The following is a 22,252-nucleotide window of genomic DNA, read 5'->3' on the forward strand; positions in this document are numbered from 1 at the left end:
CACAAGTCAAGAACAGAACTAAAGGGCCTATGTACTTGCAAAAAAAACTAGAACAAGATAAGAACTAGTGTGGTACCCTGGCAGATTAGGACACGATTAAAAGCCTACAAATTAGCTACTTGTTGAGTCTTTGTAATCACTCCATGTTTTCCATGCTTTTCAGGTAACTAAGCAGCTGGTCGAGGTCAGGAGCGGACTCTGGAGCAGATGTCATAGACAAGTCTCACTCGTTGTCCTCCACACCTTTTTGTTTTAATATTTTGTCTGTTCCTTATTCTGTGTTTTAACTATTATGTTCTGTTTTAACTACTTACGTATGAACACTATTTTGATATAACATAAATATAATGTATATTATATTTTAAATTCTCTTTCTTTTATTTTGCAAAAAAATTGTTAGTCTTTTTACACAATTGAGTCAAACCAAAGTCACGTTAATTCGTGCTTTACAGATTTCTTTTGAAATGGGTTTTTCAACTACAATAGTAGACAACACGGGTGTGCCAGTATTGTTCCCCAAATTATATGTCGGAGGTTGGATCATACATCCGCTATTCGATATGGAGTTCATAAACTATATGACATGGATATGGGAGGGTTCAATGCCTCGATTGAACCCAGATGGATGGATGTTCGAGATATCTCAATATTATAAAAAATACGTAGGTCCAATGTCGATGGCCTGACAGAGTGAGTTGTGATGGCCGACAACACCCTGTAACTTGGGATGGCGTCAAGACATATGTGCCATGTTAATTGGAAACCTAGATAGTGTGAGATGCAAAGTTGTATTGAGAGACCTTGACCTTGACCTTGAGTAGAGGCAAGGTCGAGCTGAATGACTTGGTCTAATATATAAGCAAGTTAATTATGTTGTTGATGATTGAACTGACATGTAGGCGATGTGTGTGACCGAACTAGCTTGGATTTCGCACAAGTTCGATGAAGCCACAAAGTCGGGTGAAAAATATATATATATGTATATATATATGGGGTTAGACGAGACAAGTGCCAACCAAGTGCCACGTTGAATGTGCTCCAAAGAGTGAGCACACATGTATTCCTTTAGCTATTGTTTCGTGTCTAAGGTGAGTGATTTCACAAGAGGGTCGAGACCAAAATCAACTCGAGAAGTGAGCATTAGCTGAACGAGGGCAGAGAAAAGAAGCTGCAGGAAGACTAATGAAGTGTCAAGACAGCGTTGCCACATGAAGGTGACCAGTGAAGAGTTGACTGAAGTGTAGTGCCAACACGGGGGCTGTGAGAGATGCTGCTATATGGGTTGGTGCCACGATGGGTAAATATTGTTGTTGGCTTTAGAGCCTCACCCCGAGGGATGCACCGTTGTGTGCAACTTAGAGAATACAATGAGTGAGGCTAATGTGGCCAAGTTTGGGGTGTGCTCCCCTTAGCCTAGGCGAGGATATGCCGAAGTTAATTAGTTTATTGTGGTTGATCTGGTGAATCCTACGTCGAGTTCGAGAGAAGGGCGAGGGAGGCTCCATAGGCCCACAACTATACTGTAATTCTCTCGAATCGCTGAACACTTCCAATACCATACTGATTTCACAACTCTACTTTTTTCGCAGCTTTCGAGCTCTTGCACGATACACATGAAAGCCTAATCTTACTCTTTTTTTCAATTTAAAAAAAAAATAGCTTGGGTGAAAATTTGACCTTCAGTAACGATAGGAATCTTTCTTAGTTCAATACCTTAAACTGCCCTTAAAGTGTGTGAGCGCCTAGCTACTAAAGTTACAAGATTTAAAGGTTTGAAGGACTAAGCTTCACCCAATATGCAACTAGGTTTTTTGCCCAAACAACCTAAACGTACGAAAAAGAAAGAAGAAAGGCTCCATGTGGCAAATACGTGTGTCATAGTGAGTAAGAGCAATACGAGATGAGTGTCTCGGGCAACTTTCTTTGAAATAGATTTTTTAAGGACAATATCAGATGACACAGGTGTGTCGATATTACACCCCAGCCCATATGTCGAGGTTGGATCATACAACTGCTATCAGATACGAAATCTATAAACGACATGACATGGACACGGGGGTCCAATGCCTAGATAAAATCTAAATGAATGGATGTTTGGTGTGTCCAAATATTATGAGCAACACGTGGGTCTATTCTCGATAGCATTTAAAAATTTTAAATATGTAATGAGTATTTAAAAGTGCTTAGTTTGTGAGCCCATTGTTGCTACTGAAAAATACATTCACAGAGAATACGTATCAGAATTGGTGGGACATAATTTTCACGACGATTCCTTTTGGCTCAATTTTCTTTTCCAGATAGGATTGGATGAAACTACCAGGTGGACTCATTAATGTACCTCCTAAATCGGACTACACGCTGCTGAAAACCAGCAAAAAAGAAAGGAATGTGAATGTTATCATACGGTACACGTCTGTATATAGCATACTGAGGAAGTAATCCATAATTATACGACATACAACCTGCATGAAGTCCCACATTAAAATCGTGGTTTAATGAGATGATGCACATAATACTCCCACACTTATCATAGCGACCTTATTGTCCTTTACCTCGATGCATTTACCTATAAGCAAACTAGGCATTTGCTCACAAACTCTTCTATATCTTTCTTCATGTCACACAACCATACGTGTTGTTTCATGTCTTGAAATATCTTCATACCACCTCGATGCATAAAAACAGGTGCGTTATGAGCTTCCATTAGTATCTCATACGAGTTGATGTTGATTTATCTAGTCACTAGCAAGGATCAATCTTTGTTTGATCTATCACTCTCAAGTAATTAGCCAATTTAGGACCTACTCACTATGTGATGTCCCACATTGGTTGGAGAGGAGAACAAACCACCATTTATAAGGGTGTGGAAACCTTCCCATAGTAGACGCGTTTTAAAGCCTTGAGGGGAAGCCTGAAAGGGAAATCCCAAAGAGGACAATATCTGCTAGCGGTGGATCTGGGCCGTTACACACAACGCATGTGTCAATTACAAAAAAGATGTTTTTTTATTAGGTACCCTTTCTCTTTGTAGTATTCCACCCCTTTGCTTGCTTTTGGTCCAAAGATGAAATGCTTAACGATAGTTGGTTGTATTCATCTTTCATTTTGCTACAATCCTCCAAACATTAACACCAGTCCCCTCCCAACAATTCATTCTCATATTTAATCGGTTCTTTTCTGAGACTCATCAAAATTCGAGACGTACTTTGTGCGCAATTGATGCTTTGTTCTCCTCTGATTCTTCATTGGACAGTTCGGATGGACTTCATCGAGATGTTGATTCGTTTTTCGCCTTCAACCAACTCCTCAGTCTTGATGCTTTTTTTTTTTTGTGACTACAAAAAAAGGAAGCGAGCATCCATTTCCACGTTAAGTTTGATAAACATTGGGCTGGGCCGTGGGTTATTGGGCTGGGTCATGTTATTAGCTGCAGGGTTTGGGTTGTAGCAGTTTGATTTTGATTCGGGTCGCGGGTTGGATCACAGGTCGGACTTTGTCTCCCTCGCCCGATTACCAGAGAATTTTCCAACGACTCTCTCTCTCCTCGGTCACGTCGTTCTGACGTCCTTTTTCCTCCGTTTCTGAGTCTCCTGTTTCTCCTAATCCCGTTTATGGTGTTCATTTGGTTCGCAAAGGCCTAAAACTCTTGGATCTGAGAGGGCTCGAAAATCTGACATTCTGTCTTCCTTACCCGTCAGTATACGATATGTAAGCAACGTCGAAATCTATACTTGGTGTGTGTAAAGGTCTCTGGGATAATTTTCGTTGCATAAATTAAAGGTTTAGACATCGATTTCGTAAGGTTTAGCTTTACTAGTCGATTTTCTCTCTCTGTCTTTCTCGCTTTTTTTCACTATTTTAAAATATTGAAAATGTTAAGGTTAGTTTGAAATTAATAATAATAATTCTCATATTTTTTCAAAACTTATAAATAAAAGTTCAAATTAGTATTTTAAAAAGGCTTATTAAATTTATAAAAACTAAATTTCAAAATATAATAATTAAACCAAATACAAATAATAATAAAAAAAAAAAAAAAGATTACATAACATCAATAAAGATGTCTTTTTTATTTATGGGACGGGTCCCGTCCCAAATGATGGGAGGAGATAAATGAGACTGTCCCATCCCCGCCCAATTCTCCACCCGCTCTTTTCCATCTCGCTTAATATAAATATATTTTTAATCCATATTAAAAAATAAGTGAAAATTTTTACGAAAATAGAAAATGAAATAAGTGAAAGGAATGGGGTCGGGAAGTCTCGATCCCGAGCCATGGACATAGAAATGTGGGCTACAAAATAAGAAATTGGAGGGGCTGCACCAAAGTACATAGCTGTACTTGGAATCACCTGCCAATCCCATGGGACCATTGTCTAGAAAGAGATAATATTAATATTATTAATTTTCTCCTATTTTTTATTTATAATATTTATTTGGTGGACCATCAACTTTTATTGAAAAAGATGGCTCATGAAGGAATAGGATGTATAACTTATATTTTCAATTTTATAATAATTTAATTTTAAAAAAAATATATATTAGGAATATTATATAATAAAATTTCTAACTTTTTAACGGGAAGAATTAAACCGTTACAAATGTGAAAGTATAAAAGTTAAAGCTGGTAAATTTAAACGGTCTAGGTTTCTAGTATTGTTGACTTGTATCGTCCATTTTTTTTTAAGGTGGAATGAGGATGATGTTTTTTTAAAGTTTAAATTCAATTAAACGGTATGGGCAAATTTAGAAAAAAGTATCTCTAAAAGGGTAAAATTGGAAATTTAATTTGCAACGACAACCTTCGTAATAAACTAAATTTACAAAAATAATACTAAAGAGTGGAAATAGCCCCGAAGTTTAAAAAAAAAATTTGGAAATTTAGCCCACTCAACGTTTAGTAAGCTAAGTCAAAAGATGAGAAAATAGATATTTTGTCGGGGACCACCTTGGCTCCTCTCTTCTCGAGAATCTATACATACTTTATCAGTATATGGACAGCTATCTTTCGAGTATAGGTTTAGGTTCGGCCTCATTGGAAAAATAAAACGGAGCACCTAACAACGTATCTTCATAGGCCAATAACTACGAGATCGCCCCTTTCATTCTGGGGTGACGGAGGGATCGTACCATTCGAGCCTTTTTTTTCATGCTTTTCTCGGAGGTCTGGAGAAAGCTTCAATCCTTAGGATTTTTTTAATCCTCCCTTCCCGAAAGCGAAAGGAAGAACGTGAACTTCTTTTTCCTTTCTTCCGCACCAAGATAATTATCAAATTTTTTAATTAAATAATTAAATAAAAAATTGAGATAATTACCAAAATCATCTACCATGTGATTCTTTACAAGTGGAAGCATTCTATTGGTCAATTTCAAACCTTTGTAGCTTAAATTGGAAGAAAACTCGACTAAAAATTAAAACAAAATCAGCCAAAAAATTATTAAAAAAAAAAAAAAAAGAAGCACCCAAGCTCGAGCTACCCTCGAGATGTTTAAGCCTTAAATATTCTCTTCGTACTTAGAATTAGAAGTTCAAATTAGTCGGGTCAGAAGAGGACAACCCTAACTACATTTTCAGCCGTTTTAAAAACTAGGTAAGGAATCGTGAGTAATTAAAGAAAACGTTGTTAGGTAAGTCTTTTCGGGTTTTTTCAAAATTCTTCCTTTATCGACCATTTCAAAGGCTGGTTTTGGTCTCGTTAAACCGACCACCTTTGTGAACAAAGCAAAGGCCAAAAATGGATGGATTGAGTTTTGTCATTCATGCCCATCGGTTAGACATTTTGAATTTGGGAGTTTTTTTATTTAGCAAGAATTAGCATGACTATCCTAATTCTCGAGTACCCTACTTTAACTCGTTATATCTCGATAAATTTTTAACTCAATGAGCTAAAACTTATCTCAAACGATCCAAGATGTGTATGACTATAGAATTCATGAAGAAATCGAGTGGAATTGTCATTGTATCAAGCTAGAAAGGGCAATTGTCATTAGCATCTCATGGTAGACGATGATGACATGGTAGCTCTAGAACGGGCCATGTTATCCCCTTACGTTTCTTAGAATTTTGTGTACGGGCTCGACCGATTCACCTATTTTCGATTAGTTCTAACAATAGTTTTATATTGGAGACATACCGAAGAAATTTAAGCAAAAAATAGCTTTGGGAAAGTTGTGAAAGTGATCCAGAAATGAACCGAACTTGTAAACCACAATATGGAACAACCCTCGCTCACTAGTTGATAGTTTCACCTACTTTTAGACTGGTTCTCACAAAAAAGTTTGTTATTAGTAGCCTTAGTTATGTCTCGTGGGGATCCATGTGAAGGGAATGAACTCTTCATCCACCTAGTGGAAGCATTGGGAACCGTTTTGATTTTTATTAAGAATTAAAACAAAGCAATAAATAGAAGAGTAAGAACTCTACCTTTGTAGAAACCCTAGGTTGCAAAACTCATTCCAACCATGCAGAAGCTTTTCAACATTCCACGAGATCTTACTTGCTATGACTCGAACACAAGGTCAAGGTTTGTGGGAGCCTCTTGAAAGAAAATCCCAAAGGGATCGGAGAAGAAGAGTTTCGAGAATTCTCTGGAGATGTAATTTCATTCTCCAGAGAAAGTGGGAGAGATTGATGTGTCTTTGGCTAAACTAGGGACTCTCCGAGAATATTTGCCAAATAATATATTTGCATATTTAATATATTAGGATATTATACCTTATATAAATCATATTTAGATATATATTTAATATATTTAATTAATTTGAATCTCATCCAAATTTCAAATATATTTTTATTTAAGGTATCAAAATACATTAATTGATTTAATATTTAATTGCATCAAATACAATAAATATATTTTTCCTTTTTAATATATCTAATTTATTAAATATTAATTTGTACCCTTTAAATTAAATATATTTTTCTATTTATTAAATATTAATTTGACATTTTAAATTAAATTTATTTTCTCCCTTATATTTAATATATCTAATATATTAAATATCAATTTGAACACTCCAAATTTTCTTTCAAATAAATTGAACCTTTTAGCGTTACTATGAACTAACAAGGGTACCTTATGGACCTACAGATTATAAGCCTTGGATACAAAATTAATTAATTAAACTCTTTAATTAATCAATTTATATTCATTAGGTCATCCACTATAGACCTAGAGTTTCACTTTTATGAACTGTAGGACAAGTTATGTCCATCGATATAATCATTACAAGCAAGTCGATCCTTCACGAGTTGTTCATAATTACAACTGGGTCAAAAATTCGTGTTACCCCTCTAATTACATCTTTCACCTTAAGTACCACTGATTCTCTAATGAACAATTTGTCTATGATCCAATTATAAACTAAGTCCCTCTCGGGCCAATGAGAGAGTGGGGCCCCATTGTTCAAGTCCCGAAATCAGTACTTAAGAGAACAACTCATCTACTTTCCTTATATGGAAAGAAGTGAATTCCATCTCATGATATTATGTTCGTTCCCAACTCCGTGTTTGGTCAAGTCCCCAAAATAGTAGGCATATTGAATCGGCTAAAAGAGTCATTTTCACCCATGTAAATTAAAGGACAAGCTCTCACAGGCAAGAGTTTATAACTCACTCACGATTAAGATCGAGTCGCATATGATCATCATGTGAAATATTAATCTTATCAATTGGGGATTTATAATTAGAGATTAAATATTTCTTGGTTCAGTCTTATACAAACTTATTGTATATGATACCCCCACTTACATGTCTCCACATGAATGATTTGGATCAAATCATTTGTAACGATTACAAAGTGGGCCGTATCAATAGTGTTACCAAGATAAGGCATCCAACCTTATCCATATACTATAGACTCTTTAGGTTATTACTCGAACACGATCCTCTTGTATGTCAACCACATACTGTTCAAGATTACATTAATAACCTTGGATTTTCATACCATGGATAACAATTAAATTACAAATAAAATAATATAAATTATTGTTAAAAACTAAATAATTAATTACGAGGCTTTAGGGCACAAATCCCAACACCATGACCTAATACTATTCTAACACAAGGAAGGTGTATGAGTAGGTAGTCTACTGTTCTAGCTTATAGAGGCAACGACATATAGTGATTGCTCTTAGACATGTAGTTTACAATTCTAACCTGAGTAGGGTGTAAAAACATGCAACTTATTGTTTCATCCTGAAATGGCAAAGTGAGATGAAACGGTTACTCAGTGCAATAGTCATGCTTGTTTAGGACATATTGTCCATGGCCACATGCCTGTTTCAAACTCTTTTTACTTGCTTTCATGCTAGATAGATCTTTATTATTCTTGTTGTGTCAATACGGAGGTGTATGATCGGTCATCAAAATCATGCCTACACCCACTAGGGCTAAAATGCCCCAAAATGTACCATAGGATGATGTGACTCGTTACCAATTCTTCCTACTCACGTTATATTTTATCAAAGTTGTGGTTGTTGCTTATTCATTTTTAGCTTATAACATTAATTTCTTTCCAAAAAAAAAAAAAATTGTAAATACCTTAAATTTCTACCTTGTGCATGAGGTTCGTCTAATTTCCATCTTATTTATCTCCTCAGACACAACCCTCTAGTTTCATCTCTTTGTTTCATGAAGTAACACATGCTCATTGAATAGTTGTAATAATATCATTTTCATGCTCTTAGGGTTGTGTCCTATATCGGCCTATCGACATGATGCAATAAGGCACTCATCATCATACAACATGCTTAATATGGAAAATATCAACACATTAAGACAAATACCATGCCATCATCATACTCATTATATGGCCATAAAGTGCATCAAACATATCAAGTACGTCATGGATCGATATATATTATATATATTACGCGCATCATCAAGCATCATAACTCATACATCATCATACACTAGTATAAGACATCAAACGATACAACTCATACATCATAAATTGTAACTCATTCAATTTATAGCCTATCATATAGTAAGGAGTTGTGGATGGGGTTGAAGAGAGATAGTTGGAGAAGGAGTTCCTCACAAATTGGTGGAGGGAGGGATGAGTTATTTTTATTTACTTTTTTTATTATTATTATCATTTATATTTTTATTTGTACAGTTGTTATACTTTTCAACCATTTTCTAGCTCAAGTTTTCTAAAATATTTTTCTCAAACATGATCCAAGGCTTGATCTTATGTTAAGGTTGTCCACAAAGTTTGAATTCTATATTGATGACTTGCTCTCCGGGTTAGAACAAGTACCACACGATTTCTCTCCACAATCACAAGAATGCGATTGTGACAAGTGGTATCAGAGCTGAGTTGACTCCATGAGTCATAATAAAGATTGAAGATCAGTTACTCTAAGTAAGTGATGTTCCTAACAAAATGGAGCTTTTGGAGTCTCGCATGAATGAGATTGTCGCTAAAGCAGACAAGATTGATGAGATGACAGGCCACCATGAGGCAATGTCTATCCATAAATTAATGGTTAGGGCCGAGACCCTAGAAAACAAGGTCAAAAATGCTGGTGGCTTTAAACATTGGGATAGCTCGACGTGCTCTATTTCCAGATGGAAGAACACATCGAAGGCTCAGACAATGCTTGACAAGTGATATTTCATATGGTGTCAGAAATATTTGAGGATTTGAATGCAACCCTAGGAGTAGTCAGGGTTGAAGCGGCAGATCTAAGTGCAAGACTAAACCTCACCATGAAGGTAGTAGGGAACAAAATCCCAGTTGAGGTGTAGTCCAATTCAACAAGATAAAGATTATGAAGCACAAGCCCTTCGGTAGGGTTCGAGATGTCAAGGCTCTAAAAAAATTTATCTTTAACCTTGAATAATACTTTCGAACCAAAAATATCATGGTAGAAGAAGCAAAGATCACATTGGCAACAATGTATTTAAACGATGATGCAAAATTAAGGTGGAGATTCAAGTGCATGGACATTCACGATGATCAATTTATTGTGAACACTTGGGGAGCTTAAAATAAAAACTTCACTTTTAAGCTCCCTAGAGAATTTCAAGATAATCCGGAATTGAGGAATACTAACAATATTTGAGACTACGTTGAGGAGCTGAAGTATTCTTGGCTTAATTAGATATTCGAGATAATCATAGTTTTCTAGGCTTATATTAGATATTCATGATATGTCTGAGAAAGACAGGGTCTTTAGTTTCCATGACCTATAGTACATTCGAAAGATTATTTAATCTTATCATCTATCAACCCCTAGATATAAGGCTTCTACATGTAAGGATAATAAAATTTATTGACCCAACTCCTCTAATATCAAGTAACAAACTTGAAAGCAAATAAGTGGAATGTGAGTCCTCCAAATATAGAGGTAGAAAAAACATAGTCAAAGGAGAGGGGCAGCCGAGAAACCGAGTGCCAACAAAATGCGGAACTCTATACCTTCCAAGAAAATTTTGAAAAGAACTTAGAAGTTGAGTACAAGACAACGAAAGTTGAAACACCGCTAGCCGAAAGCGTGGAAAACTCCCTTCATAAGAGAATGTGTGAGATAAAAGAGTCAATGGAACACGATCTTATGTATGTCGAAACCCGGTCAAGCATAGAGCATCCAAGAACACTATTGTCGACTTTGGAGACACTCACAACTTCATGACAGAGACTGAAGCAAAATGTTTGAACATTCTATGGCATCAAGATACAAGCCAGATGAAAGTCGTCAATTCAACAGTCCTACCTATCTCAGGGATCGCAAAGAGAACTTCAATCAAGATAGGAACTTGGATGAGACAAACTAATTTTGTAATGTCAAGATGGACGAATTCGACATCGTGCTAAGGAAGAGTTTTCTACTTGAACAAAAAGTCATTCCCATGTCTAGAAAAATTCTTAGTAGTAACGGGTCCAATTCTACAATCATTATGTAACACCCAGAGAAAAAGATTAAAGGATTAAGCAAGAACAAGGGTCTAAAACAAGTCACTCTTATACCTTAATACCAGGTAATCTTAAGGAGTTAACGCCTTACTTGAAAGGAAAAAAGTAAGTGAAGAGGACAACATGGTAAGAGATGCTCAAAAGGAGAAAAATGAAAAACAAGGGATGAAGAATGTTTAGAAAAATTATGGAGTTTTCACGTGAAGTAATAATAAAATATTTGGAAGGCAAAAAATTACCAAAATACCCCTAAATATATGGATAATTACGAATGTGTCATTCTAGCAAGAATCAAATTATCAACCGTGACCATCTGCACAAAATTTGACAAATCTCAAATCTCAATCATTGGATCTCCTAACACTCACAGATCATCACATCCAACAGCTAGGATCCAAAACCAAGGTCGGTAAGGCTCTGATCGGAGTAAATAATTTCGACGGAAGATCCATAAAACTCCTGAAAAGAATTATGGCGATTCTAGACGTTTCAATGGTGGGTGGATCATCCATCTATAAATTATGGATCAGGGACAACAGATATGAGCAAGAAGCGAGTTTAATCAAGTTCTCAATTGAGAGTTACATGAGTTTAGATTTTAGATCTCCTACTCTCGAATTTCTTCCAAATTTGAGAGCAATTCTCCACCATTTCTCTTCAAACTTGTTCCTACAATTCCTAAACAAGATTACCCACAAGTTCTATGAAGAAATCGAGTGCTAAAAATGCCTAGAAACCATTCTCCAATCCAATCCTCCATGAAGAGCTTCAAGGAAACTTGAAAATTCAATCCGAGGATACGTGGTAATTCATTGAGCAAGGACAATTCCAATCAGATTCTGCACCTCCGAGGAATGTTTCCATAGAAGACCATCAAGAGAAATAACCTGAGGAACATGCCCAATTAAAGGAAATTTGTTTCGGGTAGAATTTAGGGGTAAGTAACCAATTTTCTTTCAAATTGAGAATTTCTTTAGATTTAAAGGAAGAAGTTGAGTAACTTTAATGAAGGAATCAAGAGCTGAAATGTCATAGAACAAGTTACCCAAGAGAAGGAAAATCTGGTGTTTAGGGTGAGTTGCAGATCGATAACGATTTCTGGAAATTAAGGTCCCACACTCAAAAATGTTACTCCAAACCAATTCCTTTAGCTTGAAGAAAGGATATGGAAGAAGTTCCATGAAGAAATTGGGCCTTGACAGCCCCTAGAATCGGTTACCCAAAAAGAAATCTTCTGTTTTTGCTCCGGCGAGAAATCAGTTTTTGGACGAACTTTGGAGGCGAATATCTTAGGCTATAATCTTCAAGGAGGTATGAAGTAAATCTCTAGCTCTTCCTAGGAACACCATCTTTGAGTTTCATGAAGAAATCGAGGGAGAAACGTTGTAAATGGAGTTGTGGAAGATGATTTTTCAGACAGCGGAATGAAGGACGCACGCATCTTCTTCATATCCAGAGGAAGAAGACAATGACATGTAGCTTTTATGGTTCAAAATCTGGCCTCTCAATTTTTCTCAATTTTAACCTCCTTCCATAGAAACTTTTATGGTTCAAAAAACTAGACACAATAAGGAGTTTGCCTATGAAACATTAGAATAACCTACTAGAGGACTCCGTTGCCTATGAAATTTGAATGCTGGGAATAATTAATGTAGCATGTTAAGGTTATATATGAAATTTGGTGATCATTAGATAAGGGTGAGTAGATAAACCAATCAATGGTGTAAAATGACCATAATGCTCCTAAAGGTAATTTAACTTCGATTCATGACCTAGATGACCTCCAAATGGTATGAAACTTTGTAATAGATCTCATTTTATGATATTCGTTGATGTTGTGAAATTTTAAAACCATTGGAACACGTTAAATAGCAAAATCAAGATTTAAGCTAAAATGACCAAAATGCCTCTAGGACCACTTAAGATATTTCAAGGTCTATACATACTCCAAATGACCTACTACTTTCTATAAGGTCTATTCTTAATGAAATGAAGATATGTTTGAAATTTCAAGTTGATTAGAGCAAGTTTGAAACCTAAACCAAGTTAGGATCCAAGAAACCCTAAAGGAATCCCCTCAAAACTCAAAACTCTTCTAGAATCCTTTAAAGTATTCATTATTACGATGGATTCATATGATTACAAATGCATGTTACAACTTATGCCTCAAGAAATCAAGAACCTTAAAAACTTGTAAGATTGAAAATCAAGAACAATAACAAAGAAGCTCTAAAACTACCAAGGTAAGAAGAATTATAGGTACCACTCAAGGATAAGGGACCAAGGTCCTCAAACTCAAAAACTCAAGAATGCTAGGTAATACTTTAATCATGTCCAAAGCGACCCATGACCTCCCACCACGAGGTGCTTTTAGAGGCCCAAGTTCCTCTTCTAGTTGGGATGTCCTGCACCATGTTTTCTTTACAGAATGTCATGTTTGGCCTCATATTTCCCTCACCTAAATGAGATGCCCTGCACCATGTTATGGGTATCAAAAAATTTGCAGGATGTCATGTTCATGTATGCACCAATCATATGACATTTATGGTCTATCACGGGGAGTCTAGAGCCACGATGGAACAAGAAGAGAGTAAGTTACCTTAGCCAAGAATCAAGAACCTCCTAAGACCTTACACAGTACACATTCTCATGACTTAGACTACGCTACTTGGAATGCATGAAGCCTTGAGCATAGGTATTCAGACTATGCTGCTTGGAACACATGAAACCTTGAGAATAGGTATTCAGGTTGTATCATAGGGCGAGCCCTAAGATGTGGGTTCAGACTACGTCGCTTGAAACACATGAACCTTTGGACCTAGGTTAAGACTGTGTCTCTTGGTGTCACAATCTGTAATATGATTGTGACTCGAGTAAGTCATCGAGGACGATGACTAAGTTAAGTGGAGGAGAATGTCACAACCATAGTATGAAGAGAGTAGGTTGTGACCCTCACGCCATGACAAGCAAAGGGGCGTCCCTCAAGAGACACCCATCCGGCCATATGCGAGCCAACATAGAAGAATGCCATGATGCGTTCGAGGAGGACGATGCATCATCCAATACACCACCACGCAAAGTGGGCATTTAAGACATGTTGAGACATAAGCATAATAGAGACATCAGCAGACATGAAGGACAAGATAGGCTTGTTGAAGGGCCTGGTAGGACCCCGAGTCTTAACCTCAAAAGTCGGGGTTTCGGAAGGAATATGGGCATGCGGTTTGGGAGTTAAGTCCATCCGTATGAAATATGAATGCTCGCCAAGTTTGGTGTAAATCGGACATTGGACGGACTATACACGACACCGTATGACACCTCACCAAAATCATGTCTACACCTGTAGAATGAAAATGGCTCAAAATGTACTATAGGGGTACCATAGTATTAGCTCTCCACCACCCCTGGGCCCTGTGGCCTAAGTGAGCTACCCTGTGGTACATACGTGTGTCATGGTGTGGGCGAGCGTGCCGAGACGAGTGTCTTGGGCGACTTCCTTTGAAATGGGTTTTCGAGGGACAGTACCAGACGACACGGATGTGCCGGTATTGCGCCCTAGCCCGCATGTTGGAGGTTGCTACATACACCCACTATCTGGTACGGTATCCATAAATGACTCGTCATGGGTATGGGAGGGCCTATGCCTCGATAGAACCCAGATGGATGGATGTTCGAGAAGTCCCGATGAGATGAATGACACGCGGGTCCATTCTCGATGGCATGACCGAATGAGTTATGATGGCCGACGACATCCCGAGACTCAGGATGGCGTCAAGACACATGGACCCTATCGATGGGGATCGAGATGACATGATGAGATGCGACGTTGTATTGAGAGACCTTGGTCCGAGTAGAGGCAAGGTCGAACCGAATGAGTTGGCCTAGCGTAGAGGCAAGTCGGATGTGTCGCAGACAATTGAGCATACACGCACAGGCGCCGTATGTGGTTGAACAAGCTTGGATTCCGCACAAGCGATGTTCGATTGGCGAAGACAAACCTCGCCTAAGGTCCGACGAAGCCACAAAGCCGGGGCGAAAAATACATATGGGGCTTAATTCCACTTAAGGCTAGCAGTGAGCGTGTATAGATCACGACGCCGCACGGTCAAGAATGTAGGACTGTGACACTTGGCACGCATGAAGCCTTGGACACAGGTTGTCAGGTGCATGGCTAGTGTCATAAATCCTAGGGGGAGTATCTTGGGGAAAGAACCAAGAACAAAACAAGAGCCTAGAAAGTACCAAGAACACGATAAAGATAGGACTAGAACATAGATCAAGATCCCAATCCTAAGGAGAAGAACCTAGAACTAAAGGGCCTAAGTACTGACAACAAGAACCAAGAACTAAAGGGAACGATTAATCCAGTAGGCATCATACAGATCCAAATTGCTCCGGTTTCATGGACCAATGTCTTATCCATTAGGCCTTGGAATCCCACAACCATAATAAGGGTTGGGGGACAAAAATACGACTCCACCACTAGGGATCAAACCTAGAATCTCTAGTTTCGTAGACTAGCGTCTTATCCATTGTGCCATGGAGTGATACAACAATAAATCTGGGCCGGTCAATCCCTCCGGTGGTTGGGAAGGCATCAATTATTATCATGTACAACTCCTCTAGCGTTTTCCTTCCTATCATAACATTTTTATCATAGCTTTCCATGCGTATATCAAGATGGTACATTATGCCAATTTTTTATTTGCATGTCAATCATGAAATACGTAATTCGCATTGCATATATGTCATATCATAAACTTGTCATGTCTTCGAATGTATCAATTCATATCATGCACATATCATATCATATATCATAACAGTCACATAACATAACCCGAGTATGCCTTCAAACGTATCATATCTTAACATATCATATCGTAAACATATAAATTCATCACATACAACATAGTATTCACGTAACATCTCATACATATCATCTCATAACAATTTTCATATACAAGCATATGACATGTTCGAAGCCACATGATTGTGTCATCATTCAACATAGAATTATAACCACACCGACGGTAGTGCCACGTAATTGGTTGGCCAAGGTTGAAGCTATTACGATCCTTTGATGCTAGCTTTAACGCTACTCTTTGAAATTTAATTATGCCTAAAGAGTCCAACATCATAAATTAGAATTCTACTCTTGGAATTGGCTCCCCTAGTTTCGCATTAAATAACTTAAACTTACTCCTAATAATTTAAACCGTTTAATTATGCATAAATACTTTAAACTAGACTCCAAAAAATTATGCTAATCTTAAACGCTTCCATTAAAACTAAGAGGAAAGGGTACCAAAATGTCAACCTTAGCTGTCAAAAAGTATATTCTTCCATTAGTTTCGAATCGTTCAAGTGGGAAGCTAAAATAAACAAGTGACCGAGGTCAACGTCCCACCACAACAATGTGGGGCATTTTTCTTACCTTTTTTTTCAAAATTTTAGGTTATTACATATAAATACCTCTGAATTCTCTAAAAAATACTTATAAATTTTTTTAAAAAAATAAAATAAATCTAAAATATATTTTAAACAATAAAGGATATTTATACTAGTTTTAAAAATTTTCTAAGGATATTTTTAATAAATATTAACCCGTTTAAAGGGCTTTTTATTTTTTAGTGGAATATATTTTTATTAATTTTATGTTTATTATTTAATTGGAAAAAAGAGTGGAAAATGAAAAGGGTAATTTAGTAAATGAGAAGGAAGGAGAAGGGTAGCAGTGAAGGGGAGGGGTCAGCCACAATTATTGGAACAGTTTTTTGATCTCTATTACTTTTATATTTATATTTATTTATATAATATATATATATATATATATATATATATATAATAAAATTAAAAATTAAATTCTAATAATATCATCAATCATGCTTTTTTTTTTTTTTTTTTTTTTTTTTTTTTTTTTTTTTTTTTTTTTTTTTTTTTTTTTTTTTTTTTTTTTTTTTTTTTTTTTTTTTTTTTTTTTTTTTTTTTTTTTTTTTTGTATGGACCAAAAGTTTACACCTCACCATCTTCCTTTCACTAACTTCTTTGTCTTCTTCCTCTACTCGATGATTCTAAAAGTCTGAACCCAATTGAACCGTTGTAAATTAAAGATGGGTTAGGTTGAGTTAGATTGGATTGGATTGAGTTATGAACTTATTTGAGTTGGGTTAGGTTCAGTTGGGTTTAGTTATGAACTTATTTGGATTGAATTTGGTTATGAATTTATTTGAATTGGATTAGATTGAGTTAGGTTCGATTGGATTATGAACTTATTTAGATTGTGTTAGGTTGGACTGAGTTCCTTTATGAACTTATTTAAATTGGGTTAGGTTGGGTTGAATTGTGTTAACTTGAGTTCATAACGAACTTATTTGAGTTGGGTTTAAATAAATGACCTTATAATACTTAAATTTATTTTATTTTATTATTATTTATTCACGAAAATTTTAAAATTATATTCAAATGGAATCTTAATTAAAATTTTAAAAATAAATAAATATTTTATCGACTAGCATTTTATTTTTATAAATAACTCACGCTATGTAAATCAATCCAACCAAAAAAAGTTATGGTCCGGTTGAGTTCATTATTTAATAAGGGTTATTTTAGATTGAAAAAATTTATAATCCGAATAATTAGGTTGAGTCATCAACTCTATCCAATCGAACCTATGAACACCTCTAATAAATTCATCGAAATATTCATAAAAATATAAAAATATATTAATAATAAATACGAATACTATAATTTATAACTTATTTACGGAAAAGAATAGGAATATTATGCTAAATTAATAAAAATATTATTAAACTTTGTATTTTGTCTCAAACATATCTATAAATTCAAGTTTCAGATAAATAAAAAAAAATCTAAAAACACCCGTTAGTTTTAGATAGAACGGTTAATATGATGACGACGGTGGTGGTGGTGGTTTTGTAATTGTTTATGGGTGATGGGCCGAGTTTGTTTTTGGGAGTGGCACGTGCCACATTTGGGCTTACAAAGGAATCGTTGCATGGGGAGAGTATGTTTATTAAGATTGAGCGTATAAGTATCCTCTGTAACAACCCTAAATTTGTACGTACTCAGAGTTTCTATTAACGTATCATGTTCATTTCTTAATGCGGAAATATAACTCTTAAAATAAACATCATTTATAACATAAATTTCGAAAACGCTTAAAATAACTTCATCTCGTGAAAATACAGTTATGGTCTTACGTGTTTAAATACGAAATATTGAAATTTAGAGAAAATAAAAATAATACAAAATAATTTAAAATAGCAAAAGAACATATTCATAGTCGCTACTAACATCTCATGCACATATCTAATGCGGAAAATATAACTCTTAAAATGAATATCATTTATAACAAAGTCTGAAAACTTTTAAAACAACTTTTTCTCTAGAAAACACAGACATGATTTTTTAGTTGAAGTTATGACCAAACCATAAGAACGATAAGTTTATTAGTTTTTGGCCAACTTTGAATGCGTATAATTCTTTCCATAGTTAAAGAAGTTGAATGAAGATAATTTTTTTGAAAAGCTGTATTTAAATTTCTTAACTTTAGTGAATGAATCGAGTTATGTATAAAAAATATGAAAATTGAAAGAAAATGGAAAATTCGCGAATCGAATCTGGAGTTTTGAGAAATTCAAACGACGTTCGAAACATAGGGGATGAAGCTTAGGATCGAAGTCATTCTCTTTGGTGAAAGAGAGGACAAGTGTCAGACAGAGGAGCATGACACGCTTCGGCTTTTAAAAAATTTGAGGAAAAACGAGTATTGAATTTGTCTAGAATAGAACCGAGTCTACGCATGTGGATGGATACCCTATTGGTGACAGATATTATGTTGTCGTAATTTATGGTGTGTTACGTTCAGCTGAACTCGAAGACTTGATGGTCGAGCTAAAGAGATCCACGAACAGACACATGTAAAGCCATCGTAAAACGTTGGAAATCCTCTCAAGTTGCGTTTGCCATGACTACGCAAGTGAACCATGTGTGGTCGCGCCCGTGAGATTTTCTCCTAGTGCATGGAGGCGCATGAAAGGTACTTTTCACCTAATTTGACTCTCGTTCGATTGTTTTGTGTTCCAATTTTAATGAACTTAATTTAACTTGAATTAGGTCCTACCAAAGAAACTTTCTGAAATTCAGAGCTTGAAGCTAGCCAAAAAACAAGTTTGGGAAATGCATGCATCATCTAAGTAAGTAACCAAGTAACCATTTAGACTTCCCTCGAGCAATACTTATAGGGTAGCTAGGATGAACAAGTATGCTATCATATTATCCCATAGGTGGTTAGAATATGCACAATTAGGGCATCAAATGAGCATATTAGTTGAAAATGCCAGGTAAGTTATAGAAAATTACTAAAATGCCCCTAGAATGAGATTTTAAGATGCATGTTGTTTTAGATATTTTTCGTGTGCCAGAAAGAAGGATGGGATGTTGTGATGTGTGCTTCCAGTGATTTATAGATGTTATCTTCTCGTCAAACTTGCATGGATGAATGATTGATTATGTGATCTCTTTGTTGAGCATAGATGTCTGCATTGAGATAATATAAGGTGGCTAGAGTTAGGCTGATTGTATGATAATCTAGGTTAGGACGCCTCTTGTAGTCCAAGCACCTTAAGATTGTCAGTAGCGATCAGGGGTCTAAACCCTAGTACTCCCCGACTAAAAAAAGATCTAGTTTTTATTTCAAACAATGTGCTAGCAAAACTTCTTTTAACATCTTACAAGTTTTGAGTCCCTTAATTCAAGTAATCAAGCATTAAGCAAAATAGCATTGAATGATTGTTGGGGTCGGGAAATCCAATAACATGCAATCATGATTCATAGTGGGACCTATTTTTTCGTGACTACTCCTTGGCCTCTACTTTCTCTTCTAGGTAGGGTTGGATGTGTAGTACTTCTCTACACGGCTCACTCACACGCAGATGAACCCACTAGGCAGTCTCGCTTATCCTTTAAGCCTAACGACGGGCTAACGCACACTCATGATGCCGAAAACCAATGGAAGGAAATGAGCATGTATCGTATCAAGGTGTATGCATCTGTATAAAATACTGGAGAAGTATTTCATACTTGTGACATATAACATGGGTGAGATTCCGTAGTTAAAAAACATTATACATGGTTACAATGTATTAATGACATTGCTTTCAATAATATCATACATGGTTGATGATGTCTCGTAAGCGTAAAACGAATATGACATTCACATACATTACATAACATTTTTGAAGTACATGCATCACATAATAAAAACAAACATCACCTAATCATAACATAACATATCATAATATTAGAAAAGGACATGTAAATGGGTCACGTGGTACGTGTCATTCATCTATCACTCAGGTCATCCAACCAAGCTCGAAGGCATGCAGACAGTTAGACCACTTACCTAGTTGGCCTAAGTTGGGCTTACTAAATCTCCTTGGTGCTAGCATGATCTTACTCCTTAAAATCTAATTCCACTTAATGAATTCCACTAAAATGGTAGGAATAGGTTTGAAACAATAAAACAGAGTCCAAAATAGGTCAATTGAGTCGAATGCACAAAGGGTCAAGTGCGGGGCATGAAGGTCGCTGGTTATGTTTTCTAGGCCTACTTAGGCATGAAGGTCGGTCGCGGATTAGGGTGAAGGGTGTGCACACAGGTCACAATTTGGGTTAGGTCAATTTGCTGATGGGGCAGGTGTGGGGTCAAAGTGGGCTGGTGGGGCGGGTGCGTGTCATGGGTGTCTTGACTAGACTGAAGCGTTGGTCACATGTGGGTTTTAGGGTTGGGTTGAAGCGCTAGTCACATGTGGCTTCGATTAAAAATAAGGTTATTACTACATGCATGTCGTGAATACTAAGTACAAAAAGTCATTTAAATCAATTTACTAAAATGTTGTCATGGACTTAAACATTCATAAAAATTCATTAAATCAACAATAATGTTAACAAATAGCGAAATCAAAATGAAAAAAACATTAAAATAATGCAAACGCCCTAATTTAACGCAAGGGCTACAACATTAAATGCAAATGCAACTACCTTGACTTCGTTTCTCCGACCTTCATAATGATGTCGACATCCGTACATGAGAGTCTTACCTTTACCTGGAGAAGAAGTAATACATGACTTAAATACTTAAAAATATTGAGTAAGCAACTCCACTATTGAGGTCGAAAAATGCAATCACATGAAGTCATTGTGGGATCTAACTTTTTATAAAACATCATAGCTTTGGTCTCTACTTTTCGGTTCGAGAAGGGTTGGATGTATAATACTTCTCTATACACAACCAATGCATGCGCACATGAACCCACCATGTGGGCTCATATACATACTCTACTGTAAGCCACGGAGGGAAAGAAGCGTGCATGATATCATAGTGTACATAATCATGGTGTACGTGTCCATGTTAATCACAACTAAGAAGTATCCAATGCACATGACATACAACATGCATGAGATCCCATAATTTTAAATCATGGTATATATTTATGATGCAAATTATTCCTCCATCTTTTCATGATGTAGTGTTCCTATGAGGTATGCGTACCTATACTCGACAGATCTTTCATGGTTAACATATATGACTTATCAATGTTTCATAGGCATAGTGTGAACATGCTAACATAATATGCGTCGTGTAACATATGGAGGTTCATGCATCATATAACATTCATATCACGACTAGTTTTATAATGGTAAGACCTGATCTTAATAGGTACGTAAGCTTTAGTAGTCTTCTTTTTTTATTTTCGATCTTCCGAGATTTTATTGAGAAAATGACCAAAATATATCAAGGTTGACTTTGACTATTTTGTTTTTCAATTTTTTTTTACTATTTTCTTGTAAATATTTGATATTTGAATGGATGAAATTTTAGTTATCTACTTGCACCCAATGGCCTGTTTCCGGCAACGAGACTCGGTCTTATTTCTTCTTTTTTTTTTTTTCCTTATTCCTGTCGACCATATATCTCTCCTCCAAAAATGATTTCAGGTTGAAGCAAATGATTCAAGTTCATGAGAAGATTGAACTAACATGAGAGTAAGCTCGATGTTTTGGAAAAACACTTTCTAAAATCAGACAAAAATTTCTACAATGGGATAAGAACGGTTGAGAAGATCGACGAATCTGAGAGAGATCCAAGATCTGAGGAAGCAACTAGTCCCAACTGCCAATCTTCTAGAGTAGTCCTAAACTGAGCAACATGATGGTTCCCGATTGCCAATCTTCTAGAGTAATCCTTTAAGGTCAACTAAACCGACTGGTAATCGGCAAAAGATGCTTAGCAAAGCTACTCGAAAAGG

Source organism: Cucurbita maxima, unplaced genomic scaffold (assembly GCF_002738345.1).
Source record: "Cucurbita maxima cultivar Rimu unplaced genomic scaffold, Cmax_1.0 Cma_Scf00035, whole genome shotgun sequence".
Classification (NCBI taxonomy): domain Eukaryota; kingdom Viridiplantae; phylum Streptophyta; class Magnoliopsida; order Cucurbitales; family Cucurbitaceae; genus Cucurbita; species Cucurbita maxima.